Source organism: Netta rufina, assembly GCF_964035555.1.
Source record: "Netta rufina genome assembly, chromosome: Z".
NCBI lineage: Eukaryota > Metazoa > Chordata > Aves > Anseriformes > Anatidae > Netta > Netta rufina.
In genome coordinates this window covers 8,383,887-8,406,322 of record NC_140126.1, presented here as the reverse complement: position 1 = coordinate 8,406,322, position 22,436 = coordinate 8,383,887, and the positions used below count along the sequence as shown (strand labels likewise).

The 22,436-nt window shown below is 42.0% G+C and overlaps 1 protein-coding gene across 3 annotated transcripts in view; it reads right to left on the bottom strand.

Annotated features, from left to right (window-relative positions):
• Positions 1–9,559, bottom strand: part of RAI14 (retinoic acid induced 14) — an 86,008-nt gene extending 76,449 nt beyond the window's left edge. For 2 of the 3 annotated variants that reach the window (XM_084305330.1, XM_084305332.1), the window contains exon 1: positions 9,419–9,559. The gene's annotated coding sequence lies outside the window, so the exon portion shown is untranslated. Of the gene's footprint in view, positions 1–9,146; positions 9,284–9,418 lie in introns of those variants that run through there. The other variant, XM_084305331.1, reaches the window with a different exon arrangement.
• Positions 9,560–22,436: the final 12,877 nt, after the last annotated feature.

The following is a 22,436-nucleotide window of genomic DNA, read 5'->3' as shown; positions in this document are numbered from 1 at the left end:
TGCTGAAAGAAAAGTTTAAAGTGAAGGGTGTTCAGCTGTATAAACTTCCTCCCTCCACCCTGGAAAAGAAAAAAAGGAGAAAAATATTACTAGTCTAGCCAAATAAATAACTGAAAAGAAGACTGGAACATAAATCCAAACAGGTCATGGTGGGTCACTAATGTTTTGCATTACTCTTCAGAAACAGCAGATTACAGTTTGATTGGCAAAGAGAGATTCAATTATTCCATAAGAGAAAGTCCTTTATTATGAAGAAAGTTGCTACATTCTATATGATTCCTCTACTATGAGAGAGTTTCAAAATGTAACTATGCAGTAAGATCTTTATAGAGTATATAAAAATGCTCCCACAGAACAGAACGCAGAGCACCATCCAGGAAGAGGAATTAGCACTAAGTAAACATGTCACTTTGTTCAAACCCATATTTAATTGGCAGCCATTTAAGACACACACAAGTACATTTCTTAAAAAAAGAATAAACAAAACAAACAAAATCCCATACACTGCAGATACACAAATACATTTCCCACAGACCTCCAACAGGTAATTTGGATGGGATAATTCTGTAGGCTGTTAAAATATCATTAACTCTAATTATATGACTCTAAGTCTAATTAAATAATCATCCTAAAGTCATGTCAGATTCCTGACTGCTTCCACGTAATACAAACATTGGGTTTTATTCTAAGTTCTTGCTGTTCATCTCAAGGTACAGGACCTCAGAGAATGAGATTGTGGCATTGTGTTTAAATCCTTATCGTGCAAGGGGGAAAACAACTGCAGAAGCTTTTCACTCCCTGCCTTAAGTGACAATTTCTTTGCTTTCTCCTGGGCTGAATGAACTAAAAAATTGGAAGCTCTGAAAAAGTAAAAAGAAAGAATTATTTTAGATTACTCTGATAGAAGCAGAACGCTGTATTTCTGCTACACCTATTCAAACTTTGAAGAAAGTGTGAAACTGCAGAACAGCTGTCATAACCTGCAGTGGAAATGAGCCTGAACCTCAGCAAGAGCCCAATAATCTTCTAACTCATCCTCTAGCAACACCAAGGATAATGAGCCTTGCAAAGACCAGAAATGCCACAGTATGGACAAGACAAATGCCATTACATTTATCTAGCCTTCTTTATATACCACACCAGCAAAAGTTTTTTGGGGAAAAAAGATTTAAAAGAACTTTAAGCTGAGAAACATCACACAGTATCCTACATAATCCAAATTTAACACATCTTTTTAGAATTAGAAGGTAAACAAAAAGGTATCCAGTTTAAATAGCCTATTTATTAAGGTAAAAACAAAGTTTTTGCATGGGGAATTAAAATCATGTAGTCTTTCCTCACAGACAGATTGCCAAAGAATTGCCTGCTATAGGTCATCTTTCCCCTTCCCACCCCCGACAGCATTTTTGGCTCCCACGAACGAAATATTTGTTATAGCTCCCATGGAAATGAAGTACTAAAGTACAGGGCTATGGGAAAGATGGCAAATCCTTGTAGGTATACGCATCAAAGGGCTGCAAAGCTGAACTCTCTTCTGCGAGGAACCTGTAGCAGTCTAACAAGCTTTGCAAGCACTCCCAGTATGCTACTTTTCCCAGTTTCAGGAAGGAAGAAGGGAGGTGAGCTGTGTTTCTGCTAGAAGCCAACTTATTTTTTCCCACAGGATACTTCACTTCTTGCGTAAGTGCATTTTATACATTAAATTTGAAACTTATATCCACAGCATAATTAAAAAAGCATGCACAAGCACACAAAAACAGCATTCCTAAGTTTAGTGTGTGTCACATCTGTATTTTTTCCATAAAAGATAGTTAAACACAAACATTAAGATTACAGCTCATGTATCATAATGCCCATAATCCCTCAGCTGTAGAGATAAAAACCCATGAAGCAGTGAGGGCTGTCTTTTCTTGGCGCAGTTTAAAGGAGGAAGTCACCTCTCAAAGGGTGTAATTATTGGAACTGATGCAAAAAGAGGTCAACATTCTGATTCAGCAGAGCTTTATGACAACTGCTCGTTTGCCAGAGGGGGGATAAAGGAAGCACCGTTAATAAACTCCTGTTTTACAAGACAGGAAACGACAACTAGAAATTCACTATGGAGAATCAAGACATTTCAAAACAATTTCTGCAATGAATCACAGGTATTAACAAGAAGCAAGTTCTACCTATGGCGGCATTTCTCCCTCTTCAAAACAAATGTGGTAATAAATCCTCAGGGCTGTCATTTTGAAGCTGCAGAAAGTTTTGCAGTAGAGAATTGCTTAACTCCAGAGATTCTCAACAGCTAATGCTGATCGCATGTTTTTAAACACTATCTCCAAAATTAAATATCTGGTCCTCTATCTCATCTTCCTTTAGCTTAATATTAATAGCTTGCAGGAAGACAAGACACAGAAAACATCTTTAGGTTGGTGGTAAACCTATCTAGTTAAAAACAAGAGACATTGAAGTGGCAGTAATCTTCAGCCTCAATAATTTCATTGAAACTGTGTTTTAAAAGACAATAGACTCATCGGGTTTAAATGTAGGAAGCAGATTAAGATAATCTCCCCTACTGATTCACAGTAAGATTTGGGCAAACCACAGTAAACAACCATACTGACATTTTTTTCCCCCTTTCACTAGTTCACAGCAAAACCAGAGCAGGGCCCTTCCTGTGATGTTACTATTAACTCCTTGAATGGCCAAAGATCCACTGAAGCAACAGTAAAACAGCCTTAGGATACTCAATGCATACTGTTCATGGCAATGACTGCTACCCTTTAATAATTAGAACATGCTGAATTTAATTAATTTTAGGTGTCAAAAGTCCTGCATCTCTTTCAGAACACAATGACAAGCCTCCGTGTCTGGCAATGCTCTTCTGCAGCAAAGCATCGTTTATAATGTCAACTAATTTCCTGTTCCACTCCCAAAAATATGTATTTTTTCCCCTACCATTATTAGGCTACAGAAAAGAACTAGAGACTCCATACAAGGTTTGGTAACATAAGGAGAAACCAATATATACATATGAAAAAAATGGTCTCAGAGAGTACCATTGCTATCACACCTTCACATCTCCTTTGTGTGAATACACCTCCTCTCTCAGGAGAAAGTAAGAGGTCCCAGCAATCACTTCTGCCTTGTACTCCAGCACCTCAACTTCATTTATTCTCTGGATGGCCATCATTTTTCCAAAACACAAGCCCTGCTCTGACCCAGGAGAACAAGCCTTGGTGGCAGCCAGGTCTGCATGGCCACCAGAAGCATCCACAGCACTAGCTTTTCTTGTGCTGCCCACCTTCAGTACCCAACCCATCAAGTGCTTCACATGCTTCAGCTACCCTGACCTACAAACCAATACCAAGAACGTGCCCAAAAACAAGCTTCTCCTTAGCACTGGCAAAGCCCTCTGCACAACCTGGAGGCATTAGCCACTACCCAGCCTCTTCAGTTTGCACATGACTACAGGCAAGTCCATATTGTGCTACAAATATCCACCCAGCACTTCATCTTGGACCACCTTCTCGTTTCCATCCAGCTGAGAGTATTTCTCTCTCCACTTCTCAGGCCAAAGCAGGGAAGCATGTACAATCTGACCAAAAGCAATGGGAACATTTCCCCACTCTTTATCAGCACAACTCAGTTTTTCCATCTGGAGTAATCCGTCCTCCTCTTCCTCCTCCTATCATAAGAAAAGTCAAATGGAACTTAATGTCACCTATAAAGACAAATAATTCTTGGCTTGGTTAATCTATTATTACTTACCAATGAAAACACACTGAAAAATGCACTGAGAAGCCCAAGTACTACACAAGATTGGGAGTGATTTATATACAGTTAATCCCACTCCAAACAGAATCAGACATCAGAGATAGGAAGGGCCTTGAGTAACTTAGTACTATCCCTCTATCTGTTCACAAATCACTGGCAAAGATGTGCTGAACTGTACAAATTTAAGCATTTGAGCCCAGAAGTTATCGCTCCATAGATATTGCATCACTAACAAATGAAGTTATTGCTCCTCCCTCCAGAATGCTTTGAATCAGCTTTCTACTCTTACATGTCCTTCTGATACCCAAAATTTGCAAATATTTTACTTCATTTCTAATGTTTTCAGCTAAAGCAATATCAGCCTTCAGGGACGTAGTACAACAAATACAATTGTTAGAGTGTGTCCAGAGGGAGGTCACAAAGATAATCATGGGGCTGGTGAACCTCTTCTACGAAGAGAGGCTGAGAGAGATGGGGACATTCAGCCTACCCAAGACAAGGCTCCGGGGTGATCCCATTGCTACCCTTCAGTACTTGAAGGGGACTTACAAAAAAGATGGAGAGCGACTCTTTGCTCAATCAGATAATGACAGGAATAGGGGGAATGGTTTTAAACTAAAAGAGGGGAGATGTAGACTAGAGGCAAGGAGGAAATTCTTCACTCAGAGGGTGGTGAGGCACTGGAACAGGTTGTCCAGAGAGGTTGTGAATGCCCCACCCCTGGGGGTGTTCAAGACCAGGCTAGGTGCTCAGGATCAAGCCCTGAGCAACCTGAGCTAGTGGGTGGTGTCCCTACCCATGGCAGGAGGGTTGGAATTGATGATCTTTGAGAACCCTCCCAACCCAAACTATTCTACGATTCCATGAATAAAAACCAATGCACAACTGTCAATGTGGGGATATGTGCAATTTGTTAAACAGTGCTTTCTCCTAGTTCTAGATGACTAGGAGAAAGTTCAAATCAATAAGGCCTTAGACACAGTGAGTTACACAGGAGAAGATTAGAGAAAAATCATCAAAACGTGACATTGCTCTGATTTGTTTACTTGGCATATAAGACAGCACTCCAGGCAAAATCCTAGCTCAAGAGAAGTCCAAGCAAATTTGTCATTCACTCATTACACTACAACTTTACTCTGTACTTACTCCAATTCTTTTGTCTTGAAGTATCTGTCAACACACATGCAGCTCACAGTAAGAGACAAGATTTGCTGCATGAGCTAGCACATACTGCTGTCTTTCTCTGCTTTCATTTTCCCCACCTCTAAAACAAAAAGTCCCCCTCTACCTTGTGTGCCCCTCTATTTTAAGACCACATTCTCTGGGTTCATCATACACAAGATACATCGCAGTCCTGACAACTTTTCCCATGTTCAATGCTTAGTCCAACAAGGCTAGATTGGAACTGAAACACATGGCTACAAACAGAAATAGAGAAAAATGATGCAGAGTTCCACTTGCTCAATGCCAGTTATTTAAATGAGAAACCCACATGGATAACAACAGCTAGTACTTGTTTGTACTTACTCACTTCCTAGCATTCTGCATCAATAAACAACTAAGTGCTGCTCAGAACCAGCAAACAATGAGAATCTGCACAGATGCAACCTTAAATCTAAAAAGAGACAGATTCATCAATGTATAGATGAATATTCTGAAATAGCATCAAGGCAGAGCAGACTCCTACTGGGCATGATACAGAAAAACTGGAACACCAATTTAACACCTGCCAAGCCCCACTCCCATAAGTTCTGCCCTTATACTTTTGAAGGGCCTTGGAAGAGTATCCTACTGAAAACTTCCCTAATGCAGAAATGTTCAGAGACAGTGCTAATAACAACTCTCCTATTCTGCTTCCAAGTTTTTGGGTGGGGAAAATATTTTAGCTGATGAAAGTGCAGAGTATTTTTAAACGTTACCTGAAAAAGAGAATTGGGTGTGTTTAGAAATCAAAAATTAAGTACATCCACACCACACAAAATGTATTAGGAATTCAGATTTTTTCTATTATGGAAGAGTACCAATGCTATAAACAAGCAGAAGATCAGCGCCTGCATCTTAGTGATAATCAAATGAGTTTTATCTGATTTCATTTTGGCTGGTAAAACTTACATTCAATAGTAGCCACACTGCTAGACAAATAGTGGAGGAGATGCAGTGTTCGTGATACTCTCCCAGGTTTCAGAGACCTGTGAATCTCTAGAACGTCCTCAGAGTTACCCTGGTGGGAACTCAAGTCCTTGCAAACAAGGTTCTCAAAAATCACTCAGGCACCAAACTGCCCAGAGACTTTTCAGGCTGCCCCAGTGCTGCTGGGAATCGGATGTAGGCCATTGTCTCTGCATGCCCATCTGCAATAGCCCACAGCCGCTTGCTGACACTCAGCAGTTATAAGGAAAGAAGTGGGAAGGCCTCATCTCCTTCTAAAGTCCTACAGAGTCACAGACTGACCTACATCGAAGTTCTTTTTCTTTGTAGTGACTGGATAAACTTTGCTCTCCCCTTTACCCAATTCCCTATAGACTCAGGTGGAAAATAAACACAAAAACCCTCCACACATTTTCTTTTACAGAATTTTGAATATGAACAAAGGCTTCAAAAAAAAAAAAAAAAAAAAAAAACACTATGGCAGCTTTAGGAAGTTTGGGCAAGTTATGAGCGCATTCACCTAAAATGCAAGACCTGCTCTACAGAGGAAAGACGTGAGTGAAGATCTAACACTGCCCAGGCAAATGCACTAACCATCAGGCTGCTGGCTCTCCCCTCCAGAAGTGATCACACCAACTAGCACAAGGCCACCAAGATGACGAAGGGACTGCAGCACCTCTGAGGAGAGGCTGAGAGAGTTGCTCAGCCTGGAGAAGAGGACGCTCAGGTGGGATCTCATCGATGTCTACAAATACCTGAGATGAGGGTGCAAAGGGGATAGAGCCAGTCTCTTTTCAGTGGTGCCCAGTGTCAGGACAAGAGGCAATGGGCACAAACTGGAGCACAGGAGGTTCCCTCTGAGCACGAGGAAGCACTTCTGTGCAGTGCAGGTGATGGAGCACTGGGATGTGTGGCCCAAAGAGGCTGTGGGGTCTCTCTCCCTGGAGATCTTCAGAAGCTGCCTGGACACAGTCCTGGGCATCCTATTCTGGTGTGTCCCTGCTTGAGCAGGAGGTTGGACCAGATGGACCCAGAGGCACCCTCCAACCTCAACCACTCTGTGATTCTGTGACCGCCACCATCACCGCCAGGCATTACTGGCAATCCTGGTCTGGATCTCAAGATGAGGGAAAGATGCTTTCTCTCATTGCTATGGTCTTCTGATTCAGCAGTCCTCTGAAGGTGCCTATACTAGCTTTTTTCCTTAAATACCTGTGGAGATCTTCAGTTGCTTCCATGCCTTACCAGCCTCACATCTGTCAGTGCGACAGTGTCAAGCTTTGCTATAACATATTACCTGAATCGCAGCTATTTGCACTCTCTCTTCTTCTACACCCTGAAACTGCATTACTAGGTGACCCTCAAGACATAAGGAGCAGCAAGACCAACAACTCCCAAAGCAATCCCCAAGCTACCTTGCATGCAGAGCTATCACCTGCACCCATGCATTCACAGGCACTTAGACAGCAGCCCCAAGGAACAAGTTAGAGGGACTAGGCTTCCCAGATATGCGGGAAGTACAGGTATGCAAATCCCCAACCCCAAAAGATGTAATGGACTGCTCTGCTCCCACCTACCACTCAGCTAATGGAAGCTGCCTGGGATTTTCAGTAGTCTACTATTTCTGCCACTAAGCAAGGCACCGAGCCTTGAATTGATTTGTTCTAATTTTGCTTGTTTTTCCTCTATAGCTATTTCAAGTATTATCCCTACGCAAAAAGGACCAGCCCACAAGCAGCTCTCAAAAGGCATGTGATTAGGGTATTGTTGCAGTAGGATTTACAAATTGCCAACGTCTCACACAAGAAGTTAGCTTTCGTGGTCTCCTGGCACTGCTTCTCCATTAAGAAAGGCATAAACTCCCTATTAGAGAGGGAGTGAAAGAAAAGCAACGTAATGGGGAGCGTACAAAATAAAAATAAAGATGAGGCAAGTGAGTAAACCCTCCTGCAAAATGCTTACATCCCTCTGAGAGACTGGCAGCCTCCTGCCTCGTCTCTTCTCCACTTGATGCGATCCATTTCTTGGTTCAGGGAAGGAGAGGGGAGGAGATAGCGCTTTACTGCTTCGCTAGCAGATGTGCTCTTGGAAGAGGGAAGAGAATAGCACAGAGCCAATATTTTTAGAGATTGGAGGGACGGACATCTGCTACTGCATAGTGACTTATTGGCACTGAGCTTGGCCTGAACTCAAGAGAACCCTGAGCTCATATCCAGCCTCTTTCTACTCAAATGCTCTTTTACTCCGGTTCATACGGCTCTTATGCAATTCTGCTATTAGTAAATAAAATCTCATTGACAGCTTTCCATGAGTGTCCCGCGAAAAGAGCCAAGCAGGTCATTGACAGATATTTACTAGCTTCATGTACTCCTAGTTAATCTGGGACATCAGACGGCCCTTCTAAGATGACATATGCGTATTTTTTGGCATTCCTTTTTTTTTTTTTTTTACTTGAAATAAAACAAGCTAATCTTAAACTTGCTGGCATACACAGAAACAAAAAAAAAAAAAAAATCAGCTTCTGCAGAAGTAGCACTCACTCCAGCTCGGCTGTGTTTCGCACCGGATCTGTAAGGAGTGCGCTCACGCTCCCTCCAGAAACAAACAGGGGACTTTGCTGAGATCCCGCAGCGCTGATACAGCGGGATGTCGCCGCACTTTTCACGGTCTCAGGGAAACTTGAGGCTGTCACAAGGAGCCATGGCAGCCTGCGGAAGGCTTTGGCTGCCAAGCGCCGTGCAGGAGAAAAGCAGACCCCTCCTGTGCTGCTGAGACTTAGCAGCGCAGGGCTCTTGCTTAAACTTGACGCGACCCCTCGCGCAGCCTGCCTGCGTTTTAATTACATTTATTTTAATTTAATTACCGTTGTTTCGGAGCAGACACAGGGACCCTCCCCCCGCCCTCCTTGAGCCCCACGCCACCACCCGAGCGCGGATCCCGGCGGGGAGCGAGGCGATAACAGGGGACCAAAGGGGCTCCAGTAATATTAAAATAATAATAATAAATAAAATTAAAGCCCCAGGGGGAAACCACCCGGCGCAGGAGCCGCCACAAGCCCGTCCCCGGGGCCACCGCTTTGTTCCACCGAGGGGACCCGCGCAGACGGCGCTGGCAAGCAGCTGTCACCCCCGCCAGCCCCCGGGGAAACGCAGAAATACCCAAAAGGATGTATTTTATCTATAAAAAAAAAAAAAAAAAAAAAAAGACAAAAACAGAGCAGCCCCGCGGCGGCGACTCACGGGCTGCTCGCTCCCCGCACCGTGCAAACGGGGCTCTCCCGGGGCGAGAAGGGAGAAGTTTCCTCCTGTTGCGCCGAGCTGGCGGCTTCTCCCCTCCGGAGCAGCTCCGGAGCAGCTCCTTCCCTGCGTCCTTCCTCCTCCTCCTCCTCCTCCGCCAGCAGCAGCAGCAGCCCGGGGCGGCGGGGGCAGGTGGGAGCCGCACACAAAGCCCCGATTCACGCCGTGCGGGCGTGCACAACCTCCCCCTCCTCCTCCTCCGAGCCTCAGCTCACCGCATGGAGCCGCAGCAGCAGCAGCAGCCGCCTCCCGCTCCGCTCCGCTCCGGTCCCGGTCCCGCTCCGGCTCCGCTCCGGTCCCGCTCCGGTTCCCGGCACTGCGAAGGGCGGAGCGGCGCCGCCGCGCGCCCCGGGACACCCGCGCGCGCGTCACGTGGCGGCGGCGCGCGGAGCCCGCCCGGCCGTTGCGCGGCAGCGCCCCCGCGACCGTTAGCGCTGAGGAGGGGGCTGAGGAGCGGGGGGCGGCGCGCTGCCGTGCCCACCGCCGCCCCCTCTGCTCCCGTCCCTCGAATTAACCTTTCTCGGGGCTTAGAAAATGACAAGTCTGAGCCGAGGTAGTGATTCACTGGATGCGGTCCAAAAAGTAGCTTTCCTCCTCTCACGGCTGCGCCTCGTCCGATGGCAAGCCGCTGTCCCACCTCCGCACCTCACCGCAAACGCCACAGTTGCCTTCCAGACCCCGTGGAGTGAAGTCTGGACACTTTGTCAACAAATTTACCTCTTAACATTGGTGAGCCTCCACCACAGGAGTCCACCGCTCTTAGCCAACTTCCCACCTCACGGGGTTGGAGAACTGGAGAACGTCAGCTGGTCCCACTCGCCACAACCACGCTCCCCACCTCAGAAGGCCCCCTATAATCTCTTAATCTTTTCTGTTCCCAGCCATATCCACACATGAAGTGGCAAACAGTAAAGGGGAGGAAGTAAGCACTTGAAAACTTTAGGTCATTATTGTAATAGTGGCAAGTATTATTGAATAAATACACTCGGTTATCGCCAGAAGCATACTTTCCTCTCTTAACACGCAGTCCTTACCTCAGCCAATTTATTCTGCATGTGTTTTACCTTTGAGAACAGACGTAATCGTGCCGGCCCGGTTACCTCTCCTTTTTCTTGTAAAGAAACACCAATGTTGATCTAATATAGTTAATGCTGAAAATTTAATTTGCACAGAAAAAAAAAGTAAATAGGAAAATTAAACTTCTCCAACAATACCATCTGAGCAGCTACAAAACTTGCTGTGATTATTGTGCAATTGTTTTTAATTCCGGTTATTTTTAAAAGCAAAATACACGTGTACAATATGGTTAGAAAACACCCTGCCTGCTTCTTCAAACACCAGCAAAATTACATGTAATTGTGCGTGACCAATATGAAAATGATGTAATATGCAAGTATAATCTCTTACATTCTGAGTAGTTTGACCATTATGAAGTTTTACCTGCTTTCATAATGCCAGAATATCATGAAGATGGTTTTTCAGTATGTTTGTATAGGATGGTCACATACAACACCTTAATAACAGGTAATATATTTTGGCTATGGTGTGATAAAACATTCATTTCTTGAGGATTGGGAAATACAGTATTTACTAGTTCCCAGAGAAGTGTTTTTCACCGTCTCATAAACTGTGGTCCAGGATAAAGGCTTTGGGTTTTGTAGTGGCAGCTAGCTTAAATTTGTTAAACCAGACTGATGCCTTACAGGTCCTGACTGCCCTCTAGGTTAGTCTCCTTTAATGGAAGACTGTGCTTTCATCTTTTCTTCTCTGAGCTCCCTTTTGGGTTCCTCTCCAAGGGCAGGGCACTGCCTCTGGTTCAAAACACTCCTGTGTAATTTTGTGCCTCTTCAGGCAGAGCACAAGACTGGGAGTCAGGAGATCTCATGCATAAAGCTCTGGGGTAGCCACCTGTGCCACTACTATCTATCTACTGGGTGAGAACCATTCTTTGAAACCTGTAGTTAACAAATGCTACCTGTGAGCTAACAAAAGTTGTTAGTAAAATGGAGATAATCTAATCTGCAAGAGGCGGAAGGTGGAGCATATCCAACACACAAAAACAAAGTCAAAATGAAAGTATTAGCATGTCAGCTGTGTGACGTGCCTGTCCCATCTCCCTCCAACCCTTTGTACCACAGGCATGCAAAGAGGGTGGGAGAGGAAGAGAATATTGTCTTCTGCTCAGCCTCTCCTGGAAAAGCTGGGGTGCTTGCTGCCAGTTGTGGCTTGGAGCTGCTGCCCACCACAGTGAGGGTGTAATGAAACCACCTGTGCTTTCCTTGCTGCTTCTCCAGAAGGGAAAGGCCTGGAAGTGGCTTAAAGATGTCTTCAATCACACCTTATCACTCTACTGCCTTGATAGCATCTGCTAATTATCTTACTTGGCATTGTTAATTTTTTTTGCTGCTTCTGGCTACTGCCTTCTGTAGAACACAAAGTGCCAGTCACATCTCCGCTTAGAAATCATTTGCAAAGGAAATCATGCTCCTGAACAGGTTCATCACTTTCCTGCCATCTTGCAAGCCATGTAAACTTGTTCTGTGAGCCCCAAGTTCCGCATATTGTCTTCCCTCATTGAACTTGTTTTGGTCTGATTGCTTCCAGCCTGAATATAGTTTGTTTCACTAATCCTGGCTGATATTTTTACTGAAGAACAATTTAAATAAAGTTTATTTTTAGATTTTGAGGCTTTTTTTTTTTCCCTGAACAGTTCTTTGCTTACAGGAAAATATTTTTTTTCACACTTTTTGAGAGATGTCCCCCCAGAATGCAGGAATCTCTGTGGTAACAAATGAGAGATAGTTAAAAAGTGTGTTTTGTATCTGCTTCTGCCAGAGCACTTTCTTTTTTAAAAAAAATGTTATCACAGTACAGAGTTACTTGATGCCTTTCTTCTGTCTCAGTTCACAGCATGACATGTTTCACCCAGTGGGGACTTTTTCTCCTTTCCTGTTCCGGTACCACTTGTGTAGCACCAGCAATGGGCCTTCTGATACGTAAGAGAAACAGGGACAGCAGAGGAAAATAATGAAGACTGAAAAAAGTCACAACTGGAGATGCTCAGGCAAAGCTTTTAACTGAGGTGACACCTTGAGAGAGAGGACAATCTGTCTAGGGACTTGTTTTCCTCTGAAGTGATCTTTTAAAGGCTAGAGAAGATAAGTCCAGAAATAGTTGCAGGGAATTTTCTAGATTATTTCAATTTTCACTTGTTAGATGGGTATTTCCTTTGCCTCCATCAATCTTCCTTCTCCCTCATGGCTTTCACATGACATTATCCTCTTCACACCTTTCTGCATGGAGTCCCAGTCCCAGTCCCACTCCCAGTCCCAGTCCCACAGAGTCTTTGACATTTACGGGACCTCTTTATGGTCCCAGGTAATATTTCTAGAAAAATTGCATGGCAATTCACTTGTTTTGTCAGCTTCTTTCTGCACCACTGAGCCCTGCTTTGCCATGGCAAATACTGTGAGGCTGGGCTGCCATCAGCCGGGCCTCATAAATCTCTATATTCCTCCTCTCCCATAGGAGCAGAAATAAGCTGTTTGTGTCACAGTAGTTACATGCTTCAGGAGTTTTGCAGCGAAGATCACCTGGACCTTGGGGAGCCACCCTTAAAGAGCAGCCTTACCTGGGTGGGACTGGAAGGGTCAGAGCTTGAGCATGTGTCTGGTTAGGAGGGCGAACAACCCTCCAGAAATGTAGTTTACTCTTCTGTCCCTATGAGACGAAGGACATTATCTGCCTCTGGATATGTTTTTTTTCAGTTTAGCTTTAGCCACTGGGATATACAAAAGGAATTAATGCAATCCTTCTTAACTACAAAGAGTAAAAATCCTCTTTTTTCCTTTCACTTTCTCACATTATTATGGAAATCTGTGCTTGCTTTGATATGAATGTGCTTTCTGTAGGTTTAACTAGGAGAAAAATAATTTCTTGGCCCTTTCACTAACATCCAGTGCAGTGTAAGTTCACTATCTTATACATCTTTGCTGTGGGGACCACAGCTTGGAGCTGTAAGGCAGTGAGCTTGATGATCTAATGCAGCTTTCCCACAGAGACTCATTCGCGGAATTATCCCATAACGTATTTCATTTTAAAATTATTTTCAAAGCACAAGTCCATGGAAACAACAAAAGAAGATTACACACTCCCCACAAAAACAAATTGTGCCTAAAATGTCAGTGCTTCTATGTGAATAATTTAAAAAGGAAAAAATGCTTATTTTCTTCTTATAGAAAAGCTCTGCAAGCAGAATGGCAACAGTCCAAATAGGCAGGAAGATTTTTATAGGTAAAAAGTAAAGCTTTGTTAAAAACCTACCTCAGAATCAAAAGGGTGTATTTCAGATTACCATAAATGAACTATTTTTCTGGAGCATTCCCTGCTATTTATTTTATTTTATTTTATTTTATTTTATTTTATTTTATTTTATTTTATTTTATTTTATTTTATTTTATTTTTATTTTCTAAGATAGTGTCTCACCTTCACAGCTATTCCTGCATGGAGCTATGAAAATTCTGAGTTTTGGCTCATTCAGATTTTCCCCTTTCTTTCACAAGCAAAAGGAAGATTTTCCCACTGCTTGGCCCAATAGATGCTCCAGGAACAGCTGGGGACCAAGATCACCCGTGAGGAAATCCCTTGTTTCCCAGCCTCTGCACAACCCAGAGACCTCCTTGCAAGCTTGAGGGTTTGAGACATCTCTAAATCCTGATGGCAACGCCTGCGTGAAGCTAACCGACTGCCAGAGGCCAGGCAGAGCACACACTGCAGAGAGCTGACTCCAACCCCTCTGCAAATATAAAGGTCTCTTTGAAAGCCCACCACGGAAAGTCCTGAAAGGCCAGTTGCCCGAGAATAACCACGAAGATTATACTAATCTGCAGATCACTAAAGAGTAAAACCCTAGTATTCAGTTACGCTGGAGAGCACCTTGATTATGTTGTAATAGCACAAAAGTCAAAGCAGTTCCCACAGGCAGAGGCAGTTATGTGTCATATATACTCTACGCCATGCCAGGAGTTGCTTTGTCTCTGCTCTTGCTGTAAGGTTTCTCTTCCATTCAGGACTTGTAAATCAATTTCCTCTTCCCATTCAAAACGAAGAAATCCACATTCCTGCATATTTTATATGACTATTTGCATTACAGAGAAACCAAGCACCTTGCAAATGGCATTTCCTAACTGCTTTACTCCTTTTTTTTTTTTTTTTTTTTTTTTTAAGCTAAAACTTCAGCTCTGTCCCACGCTGTATTCCTGTGACACAATTTCTGCTGTTGATTTTGTGGCAGTGGTGCAATATCCCATATAAATTCTATCTTTGTTGTTGCTCTTCAAGCTTTTGAAACAGAAGTTTCACTTACATCTCCAGAAAAAAAAAAAAAAATCACTATGTCAGTCATCTGTTTTGTTTTTAAAAATGCTTCCTTTGATACAGAGACTTTCATACCATAATGTTGTTCTATGATTCTTCATTTATTTTGAGGCATTAAGATCTTTCTTTTGTATGTATAAATCATAACTTCTTAACAAAAGAAGAAACTAACAGCTTGTTTGGAACTGATTCATATTTGTACTGAAAGTCCCCTGCCTCTGCTGGAGCTGTAGTAAATGAGCATCAGACCTTCCATTTTATTTCTCAGAGATGGCTATAGCGTACATCCTCGATCATAAGAAAAAAAATCAAAGGGTTGGAAATTGGGATGGGATCCAAGGTTAAGACTCTGCGATTTAGTGTGCAGACCTTGGAGATTTCTGCACTTTGCACAAGGACAGATATAAATCTTATGTAATCCTGCTCCAGCAGAGAGGCTTTGTGAAAGGACTTCTACAAATGAAGCAGCTAATTACCACCAAATATGTAGCAAACAAAGGAGTGAGAGTAAGCCTTTGATATATTGTACCAGTTTTTAGACATCATGACAAGCCAAAACATCACAGAGGAATGCAGTTTTATACCAAAGATTACGGATATGGATCCAAGGACACAGTTCTATGAGCTGATGAGATATGGGTTTGGCACATCAAAACCCAAAGCCACGTTCTGCAGAGCTGAACCAATATTGCATACCTCTACAATGCTAAGGCTGAAACGTCCTACACTCTCACAGTTCTACATTATGTGCATGCTCTGTCACTTGAATGCTCAGTCTCAGACATTTCATTACCTACCACCAGAGAAGACTCAATCAGTCTGTTCAGCAGATTCCTTTAGCCTAGAGTGAAGAAATAGTTTTGCTGGCCTGGAACAACTCACAGGATCACATCCTGTGCGAGGGTAATGTCAAAATGTAATGGTGGTCACCAGCTGGGTTATCCCCCTCTTCCTGCTCATCCATCTTTCATGACACATTGTGGATTCATGCGTCCACTACTGAGTCCAGGCCAAATCTCACCCTCCTTTCCCAATCAGAGGAACAGATAACAGAAGTCCCAGCATGCTCTCACCACAAACCCATCTTCTGCTTTCCCATTACACCAATCATAACATGAGTCTTTCTTTCCTAAGAGCCATTGAGACTTGTTCCTCTGCCTGTGCTTCCCTTCCAGGTGGAGATCTGGGGCAGACAGATAGGTCTGGTATCAACCGCAATGTCTCATTCACCAGACTGTGGTATGGAGGAGAGGGGAGCTTGATCTCCCAGTAATTGCTGTGTGAATATCTTTTATTCTCTTGCTCAGAGACCTGGCATCTGGGAATGAAGACACTCAAGGAGCAGTCATTTTCTTTAAAGTTGCTGAGAACGTAGGCGCTGAAAGAATGCAAACAGACTAAACAAAATGAATGGTCATGATTGTGGGAGGGGGACATCAGTCCACTACAGGCTTGGAGCCCTTCCAGAGTGCATTAGTAGTTAAGGGGAAAGCAGAATGCAAGGGATACCCAGCAATGAACTCCTTTGTGAACAACCATGCTAACACCATGAGGCAGCTGTGCTGTTGTCACCAGGTTAGATGTGCTCAGATTTCAGGCAGATCGAATTTGTGCTGAGAGGTGACAAACCATTCAAAAATCCACTAACAATCACCTTGACACTAGGGGTTGTTATAGCGGATGGTGTACAGAGATCCTAGAAGTCCAGCAATATCTTGGAGTGTCTTACTGATGTCTTTCAATATACAGGAGGTCTGGATTTGGATTCACCCATACCAGCTCTTTCAGTTTCAAACTTTGCCTGGATCTGAACTGCTGTATAAGAAATGAGAATAGAATGCCTTCTTAGAAAGTGTTCCAGTTTATGCAGGAAGGTCGGATCTGGTCTGGCAGCACCAACCTCTGAGAAAATACAGAGCCTGACACCATATCCGGATAGCTTTTGCCCTGGGCATAGAGTTCAGTTCTTGCAGGCCATGACTGTGAGAGCCCAGCTGACAATCTGGTGCTGCTTCCATTTCCTCTAGCTTTCAGGTTGAATAAACATCATTAAATATAAAAAGTCAACATTTGTTTCTAGTCAGTTGCTAGTTATTTCCTTCTGCTGCCCTGGAAGGAAAAATGCAACTACTGAGAGATATGGATACACTTTATTAATTAACTTTTAAGTGCATTTAAAAATAAAAGCCAAGAAACTGCAGCCTCGGGTTGAAATTTTTACTGTAAGGAATGGAACTATTTACAATAAAATGTAATAATAAAGCACAGACAATAATTAAGATAGAATTGTTTACTTGGGTACTTGCCTGCCATTATATTTTGTAATTTTAAAGCAACAAAATATATTCAAAAAAAACAAAAAAACAAAACAAAACAAAAAATGTGTAGATATTAGCAGTAAGGATGTTGTCAATTCCCTTTTTAGTAGTTGAATAACAGAAGTGTGTCTGCAATTGGATACTGAAGAGTGGAGACGGATACACCAAACACTTTTTCTATGAGCATTAGATAGGCTGGTACTTGTTGGAACTGAGTAAATACCAAGTACCTTAAAATAATTTGACTGGATTTTCTCAGCATTTGTTTCTGAAATCATTCATGAAAGTAAGAGGCTTTTGTTTTGAAAATTCAAAGAAAGGAAGGGTTTTAAGAACATTTATGCATATGAGAGTTCACAGAATGTCTTGTAAACCATCGTTTTCTGTCATGGCATCAAAAAGAACTAGGTGCCCTTTCCAGTTTTATCATGAACTACTTTCTGCCTTCCATACTCTGCAACAGCATAATTTTCTCTATAGAGTTGCCCTTAGAGTAGCCCCATAATTGAACCTGATTTTTAAGTGATATATTAAATGTATTCATTGTAAATATTTTAGATGGAGATTTTTATTTTCTATCATTAGCTGGAACTGCATCTGTTCATTATCCAGAATTTTATTCCTGCCAGGAAGTCTCAGCATCTGCTATTCTGACTTTGGGAATAAGTTTCATATACTCTTTTTGTCTCATTGAAACTCTAAGTTTCAGCTCAGACCACCTTGTCCTATCACCCCACCCCCTGTCACAGAGTCCCTCCCCAGCTGTCCTGTAACCCCCTTTAGGCACTGGCAGGCAGCTGTAAGGTCTTCCCAGTCTTCTCTCCTCTGGGCTGAACACCCTCAGCTCCCTCAGCCTGTCTTCATAGGAGAGATGCTCCAGACCTCTGAGTATCCTCATGGCCTCGTGGCCTCCTCTGGACTCGTTCTAATACATCCATGTCCTTCTTGTGCTGGGGGCCACACAGTGACTTTATCTGGAAAATCTGTTCTTCAAAGGTTGCAGAGAAATGGTAGCTGGTTGCAATGAGATGCCTACTGGGGAAGACTACAGCCTCTGCTACTGAATTCATCCTTCAACATGTCCTGTGCTTTGAGAGATTTTTTTGCAGCACTGCACTTATTGAAGAAAGCAAATAGGTCTCTTTGCTTTGAAAATCTCTGTTAATGTAAATAATTGAATCAGCAATTCCCTTGCGAATGGCAGTCTTGTCTCTTAATTTTATTTTTATTTTTTTACTTTTACTTCTGACATGACTTTCATGCAGCTTTTGAACTTCCCTCAATCTCTGTTTTCATCAGCATCATTCCCTCCCAAGACTTTGCTGACTTCCAGGAACCTGACCTTCCCCAGATGTCCTTCAGAGTATATCAAGCCATCCCTTTTCATCTTCTGTAAAAAATGCATATTATACAAGTGAATTGAAGGTCTCAGTGAGAGACATCTTCTAAATGAGGATGATAACAACCTGTGTCTACTTCACTGAACCATTTGGTGCTTGAGGGAGCAGCTGGAGCTAAGGCCCCTGTATTTACACTGCATGCAGCTGTGCGTTTTTCCTTCAGATATCATTCAGTCTGTTCCCCTGAGCAAAGCATCCCCAACACAGGTGTTTCAAAGACATCCAAAGTACAAATTGTTGACTTAGACCCATGTAATCCCACAAGGATGTGGAGCATGTTTAATGAGAATTTGTAATGGAGATTTTTCTACATCTAATTCATGCGGACCAGAGCTGCTCTGCATGCAAATCAAGCCAACATGATGGGAGGTTCACTCCCAACCACACCAAAACAAAATGTTAACATAAGCACAGACAAACCTTCCTGATGTGTTTTCAATTTGTTTACTTTAACTTGATTTAGGAATCTGGACAGCCCCTTTGTCTGTCTACCTACTAGAAAATGCCTGTCCAAATTCCTTCTCTGCCTCCAAGGAGGTGAGATTACATGATATGTACCCGTGCATGAAAGCTGTATCGAACTAAATTGAATACTTGCCATGCCAACAGGTTTTAAAACCTCAGTTCATGATGGAGTGAGATTGCCATCAGTATTTAGGAGAATTGAATCTGCAAAGTAGCATATATTGTTCTAAACAGCCAGTATTCAAAGAAGCATTGGTCTACTAGGAATGGCTTCATGCTTCACTGGACCAGAAGACTAGCAAAGACTGTGATGTTCTTTATAAATGTAATGACTGAATAATTTATTATTTTTTTTATTTTTTTATTTTTAATAACTATGTTGCAGTTAATACCTGAAATAAATAAATAAATATATAATAAAGATACGACTTATCATTCTTTATACTTTTTGGCTTTTTCCTCTCCTGGAGAGTTAGGGAACAGTCTACATTATAAATTTGTGCTTGGTCTGAAGGTAAAAACACTAGCATAGAGATCTACTTTGCTGTGCATGGGAATTGTTTTTATTAACCTCAACTTTTTTATTTCATGAGGAATATTATTAGTCAAGAACTCTGAGAAAAATTACAAATCTTAATTTTGTGCCAATTGGATCTAATATAATAATTGTATTTTCGTTTACATTTATAAGGGTGATTTATGCTGTTTATTGTGTGTAAAGTTCCTTTAAAGCAGGTCCAATTACATTTTCACTGCTTTATTTGCCTTGTAAGTAAGAATCTATCCGTATATTTTATTCTTTCCTTCAGCTAATGTTAAGTAGGTATCTGGTCTTGTAGCCATATCTGCTTTCATTTGCACGGTTACAGCTCCCAGTCATACTTTAAAACCAGTATGGTGATTGGATCCTTAGGTTTTATCTCATTATTAAAACTAATCATGGGAGAGTTAACAAAAGCTGAGTAAGCGCTGAATCATAAGATGGTGACTGTATCCTTACCAACATTCCAGCCATACCAGTATAGATGGAAGATTGGACTGCTGCTTTTCATTGGTTGCGGGTTTTTAATTCTCCTTACTTACCAACTAGAAAATACAGGCTTGGATTTACAGTCTGTAAAACAAAATAAAAGTGAGTAAAAACCCTAATAATCTTAAATCAGAATGTACCATTGATGCAGACCTACTTATCTGATTATGTACTTGCTGTTTGTCTAGGTCGCATCTCAAAAGACTAGCTCAAAAATGGTTAAGCACACAGCCAAGCAAGCCACATCTTTGCACAGAAATGTTATGATTCTTGTTAGCAAAATTAAATTATATTTATAAATTGCTCTGTCAAAAAAAAATATATCTTTTTACTGCATTTCCCATCAACTTATAATTGTTGGAGTATTTGGTTTGAAGCTGCAAAAGAGGTTTATTGCTGCTTCCTGGTCCTTGAAATTCTCAAAGGGCAAGCATTCAATTATGGAATTAAAATGAAAAAACACAGATGGCCAGTGTTGATAACCATACTAAAAGCAGTTAGGGGCCAATCCTGGAAACATTTACTTACTCAGATAGCTTATTCTCACGCAAATAGCTCTAGTAAAACAAAAGGGATTACAGATATGAGAATGGACTGAAGTGCATAAATATCAGACAAGTAGCTAAAACCTGTAGCTACATGTATATGCATATTATGTCTAATTTGAAGTATCACAATACAGTCATACTCCTCAATCTTTTTACTTTATGCACATGTACTAATCTAAGATTTTCTTTTCTCTGCTACTAAAGTGATCTAAAGATGTGCAAAAGGGAGCAAATGTTTCTCATCAAATCTCTAAGTAGTGGCACATTGAGGCTCAGATAATCAATAAGATCAATTTTGTCTAATCTAAATTTTAATCAGTAGGAGCATATCCTAAGATTTTATTGCTCTGAGATGAGATGAAATCCATAAAAAGAAAGAATACATGAAGAACGTGAAATATTTCTACTGAATATTGGGGCAGTGTCTATTAAACTGGAAATTCAGTGTGTAAGATTCTTTCATAGACTATCCCCTTGGGGCTATAAATCAGAAGTGAGGGCAATCTTTTCTAATGTCAAGAGCAGCCATTAAACATCATTTATGCTGACGGTTCCCTTCACTGATCAGAGGACAATTTGGGCTTCATAGCCAGGCATGCAAAGAAATGCCCTGTGTTCAAATCTTCCCATGGAACACGTGTATGTTTTTGAGAGGACCACGCATCCATCAGTTTTTTTAAGACATTTCCATTAGTAAATGACAAAAATTGATGGAATAGGTTTCTCCCATTCCTTCTCTCCCATATTGCTCCCCCGCACCTTTTGTCTCACAGTCTCCATCTCATTTGCTCTCTCTTTGTCTGGATTTTTTTCCTTTACAGCTCCCCTTCACCTCTGTGCCCTCTTCCATGGCCTGTGTTTTCTTTTCTCTGTTTGCTTCTGTGTCTCCCACTGTTGATTTAACATTCTGCCTCTCTCCCTCACTCTTTCTTTCCCAGCCCATGATTTCTTCCCAGGTGCTGTGTCAGAAAGGACTGCCACAGCAAAGTGATTCAGTTTTTCTAAGTTTTTTGATCATATACTGGTCTTTTTAAAGACTATGTTTTAATGAATATATCTAGATAAATACACAAGCCTGTGTATTTACAAAATGAACAAAATGAGAATTGTTATATTGTAGACAAACAGAAAAAAAGCAAGCTTCTGTCTGTCACTTAATCTATTTATACAAGCCACCACTGCTCAAGACACACTGCATTCCCGGAGCCCAGACCTCATCACTTCCTCCATTAATTACCTAAGAAAGCAGAAGCAGACTCTTGAGCATGCCCTGAAGGTCAGAAAAATGTGAGCAAAATCCCAAAGCTGGTAATAAATTCCCACTATCTACCAGGCTAAAGTGGGCAGGATGTCCAGGGGTGGACAGAACAGTTTGCTGCTGAGCTTTCCCATCCAGCTCACCAGGTAGCTATAGCTGACCTCATGTACCTGTGCAATTTTAGTTATTTATGCATTTGGAACTCAGTTTCAGTTATATAAAGCCTTCTTTATGTGATGAAAGTGGAGCTTGGAGTGGCTGTAAATTACATTCATATATCAGGCCAGTGTGGTGGGTTGTTAGAGCACAGTGGTTGCTGGCCCCCAGAATTCAGCACCAGCTCGGAAGGAGTTGCCAGGAGCAGATGGGTGCCTTTCAGGTGAGCTGTGTGGGGCTGAGTGAAAGATTAACTGAAGGAATTCTGTGACACAGGCTACACCTATGATGAGATGGAATACTCATGGTAGATGCTTATAACAGCAAACATCCATTCATCATTACTTTTTTTTAAAGATATTTATCTCTTTTTTATTCCTTGCAAATAATAGGTACAGCATTTTTTGCAGTAGTAGGTGAATAGATACAGTGATGTTGTTACCCTTAAACAGGATTAATGTAAAAAAATCATGAATCAATTTTCGATAGAAGGAAAAGCCATGTGAGGGGCTGTCAATGTGAACATGATAGCTAACCTTGTATTTATAAACTCTGATGTTTCTGAAGCAGATTTTGAATGGAAACCTCATACCGAGGTCATTGATGAAATCATTGCTATTCTGGTACTGTGATTAACTTTACTCTGTGTCCTTCCCATTTGGCTGGAATCTGCCCCTATCT